This window comes from Diceros bicornis, unplaced genomic scaffold (genome assembly GCF_020826845.1).
Source record: "Diceros bicornis minor isolate mBicDic1 unplaced genomic scaffold, mDicBic1.mat.cur scaffold_54_ctg1, whole genome shotgun sequence".
In the NCBI taxonomy this organism is placed as follows: domain Eukaryota; kingdom Metazoa; phylum Chordata; class Mammalia; order Perissodactyla; family Rhinocerotidae; genus Diceros; species Diceros bicornis.
In genome coordinates, this window is record NW_026691418.1 from 4097511 (window position 1) to 4100930 (window position 3420).

Below are 3420 nucleotides of genomic sequence, written 5' to 3' on the forward strand. Positions count from 1 at the left end.
GACGGCCCAGGACAGGGCCAGGGTGGTGCAGCTCTGGATCCAAGTGGCCAACGTAAGATGTGGGAGGCCCTGAGAGCCCCTCTTTGGAGTCAGGGGAACTGCCCCTTCTCCTTTCTCAGCTCTCATGTTTGAAGTCTGTGGTCTGAGCCTTTGCATAATTCTTAGTCCCCTCCTGCCAGTGCCTCGATGACGTGACACATGGTACCAGTGGTGGGAAGCTCACCCCTTCCTGGTCTCCTTCCTTGCCTTGAGCTAAAATCCTCCTCCTGGAAGTATTCATCATCAGGTTCCAGCTGTGCCTTTCCCAGGTTCCCTGAGCCGCTGTCTCATCCAGGACAGGAGACGTCAATGAGGTGACAGAAGCCAGAGGAAGCAGGGTTCCAGCTCCCCCTCACAGCTCATTCTCTTCCCTTCCCCAGGAATGCCAAGGCCTGAGGAACCTTTCCTCACTCCATGCGATACTCTGGACTCTGCAGGACCCCTCCATTCAGCGTTTTAAAGAGACATGGAGATGGGTGTCCAGGTGGGTAGGCCTCTCTCCATGCGAGCACCACCTGGGTGGACCAGACACCCCCCCACAGGGCTGGCATTGCCGTTCAGTCAGGTGGGACCTCCTGGGAGACAGCAAACCCTGGCGATAGGGTCTGACCTGGTTGGCAGGCTTGGAGTCTCTCTGAAAACTTAGGCCAGTGGTTCTGCTTCAGGAATCAGTTTCCCTGAGTGACAGATCCTGGCTTGAGCCAAATTGAAGATTTTCAAGTGTTTTCAGCAACAGAACTCTCTGTCCACATGCAATTAAGACAGTTTAAAATATATCTGCTGAGAAGATAAGAGAATGGAGGCCCCATGTGACAATAGGAGAGACCCCTCCCCAGTCCCAGACACCTCAGGGCTCAGAGGACACAGTGAAAACTCTCATCTAGGCTGTCTGGATCTTCTGGGTTTTCAAACAAAAGGGATTTAACCTCAAACCACTCCACAGTGTTTCTTTCCTTTTTTCCCTCCTCAGGAAGAACTGTACAAAACTTAAAAAGTTGATGAAAACAAGCCAGCGGGAGAGCAAGAAGCTGCTCAAGGAGGTGAGTGGAGGCTGGAGATCTGGAAGGAAGGGAGGTGAGGTGGGGAGGGACCAGGCAGGATGTGCTTTGGGAAGTTTTTAACTTAAAGTTCCATGAGAAATAACGGTCTGTCTTGTCCAGCTTGACAGGAAGTGGGGGGTGTGAGTTTCAGGGGCAGGTGGGGACTGTTTGGGGCAGGAGACCTTGGTCACGGGATACAGTGGTGTCGTCTGGACTGTTCCAGGAGGTGAGGAGCTGGAAGAATGAGCAGGTCTCTCTGGCTTCCATGTGGACCCATCAGCTGGCCCTCTTCCTCCAGGCTGGCGGGTGGATGGAGTGGGTTGGGGTTCCTTTCTTCCAAAAGCAGCCCAGCCTGTCCTCAGGAAGCCAGGACCCTGCTGCTCCTTCTGTCTTCACTGCACCTCGCAGGGGAGGGCACTCTGCCTGCCCCAGGGATGGGCACTGTGAGGTCACACAGGCCTTGTGGACACAGGGGCTGCCCAGCCTTGGGCCAAATGGTGGATCTGGGACAGAACTGTGTGCTCTCTTGTACTGTGCACTCTAGCCCGATACTGGTCACTGCTGACAAAACAGTGAGTCTCGCCAAGTGCCTTGTTGACAAGGATTCGCCCCAGATGACAATGAGAATTATCGGGGAACCTACAGATTCTTAATGGACCTTCCTGACAGGACATTAGAAGTTTCCAAGTAAAAAAGGATGCAAATATCACCATTACACAGCACCGTGGTCACCCCCTACACTGTAACTCAGATGTGGCACAAGGGGGGTCCCCTTCCTGAGTGAATAAAGGAGGAGTTCTGTGCAGGGTCCATCCTGAGGGGATCCTAGGGAGCTGAGGCCTTTGGCATGGCCTCAGGTCCAGCCTGGTGTCAGATAATCCCAGGGGGCTGGAAAACACAGAATCCACTTGGATGTGACCCAGAGACAACTTGTGCCTCCCAATCCATGGCTCAGGCTGACTGAGGGCCTCAACACACCCTGAGAGTCCAGAGGACAGGACCTTGGTCAGAGGTGTGTCTGGAGGAGGAGTGAAGACCCCAGCTGGGAGGGGGGGCAGTCTCCTCTGTGGGCCCCTGAGTAAGTCACTGCCCCTCTGTGGGCCTCGGTCTCCTCATCTGGGAAATGGATGGAGATGATCTGTGGTGCAGGCCTCACAGGGGTGATGAAGTACAAGGGGGAGAGGAATGTGCAGGAGCTTTGTGCTCCTCCTCCTCGAGGGGGGAGGGGAGAGAACTGGTGACAGATGACAATGAGTCCTCATGGGGCCCTGGGAGACATGGGAGACCTCCTCACACTTTCCTGATGAGGAGAGAGGCTTAGAAGCCTGGGCAGGCCTGAGGGCACAGAGGAAGGAGTGTTGGAGCTGGGAGTGCTCTAGAATCAGAGCACTCTGGAATGGGATCAGCCATAGACACCAGATGTCCAGTGTCCAGGATCAGGGGCCTGGGAGACACGGGGAAGGGAGCATGGCCTCCCTGAGCTTGTCCTTGACCCTGCAGGAGGTGACCTCTGTGTGGGATACCATAGAGATGGATCTCCAGGGAGCCCAGGAGAGGCAGCAGCAGCAGGTGTAGGTGCCTGAGGAGGAGGGTCCAGGTGTCAGAGGAGGGGGTCTCTCTCTTCACGGCTAGGGCCTCCCCAAGAGAGGGGTCCCTGTTCCTCCAGCCCAGCTCCTGGAGCCCCAGGGCCTGAATTGCCTGCCCTGGAAGTGACCAGGAGGAGGCCTGGAAGGGCTGGGCCCAGGATGGATTATGGAGGGGAGGGCAGGGAGCACATACCCTGGGATTTGCCAAAAGCTGTCCCTTGGAGGTGATTGGGGAAGTTGGGTGGTCCTGGAGGGGGCAACTGGGGGGAGGCCACTGAGGGTCCTAAGCTGTTCTCTGTGGGAGTCTGTGTTGGGCAGGAGACTGGGGTGAAGGGATTTGGGGGAGGGTCCATGGGGGCACCAGAGAGGTGGGACTCATCTCACCACTCCCACCCTGATTTCACAGGGTGTCGTCCGCTTCCTGGGCACGTTCCTCTATCACCTGAAGCTGCTGGACTTTGGGATGGAGGATGATCTGGAAGTGAGTGAGCCTGGAGGTGGGGCCATGGAGCAGGATCCTGAGGTTTGGGAGGCGAGAGCCCTGCACTGGGCCCTGAGCTCTCAGTACCTGGCAAACCTCCTCTCATGAGAACCCCATGGCCACCCCTGGGAGCTGGGGAGTCAGGCCCATCTTAGCAATGCATGAATAGACGCTCCGCGTAAGCCCCCCACCAGGATCCCTGGGCTGGTGAAGCTCAGAGCTGCCTGCCTACAGAGCTGCAGGAGGCTGTGTCTGAGCTGCACTCAGCCTCCCC

General features: G+C 56.7%; 1 long non-coding RNA gene across 1 annotated transcript; it reads left to right on the forward strand.

The window, feature by feature from the left end:
- Positions 1-497: 497 nt before the first annotated feature.
- Positions 498-3130, forward strand: LOC131403047 (uncharacterized). The gene is made up of 3 exons (XR_009219177.1): positions 498-523; positions 1010-1079; positions 3072-3130. It is a non-coding gene; the product is annotated as an uncharacterized LOC131403047 (long non-coding RNA).
- Positions 3131-3420: the final 290 nt, after the last annotated feature.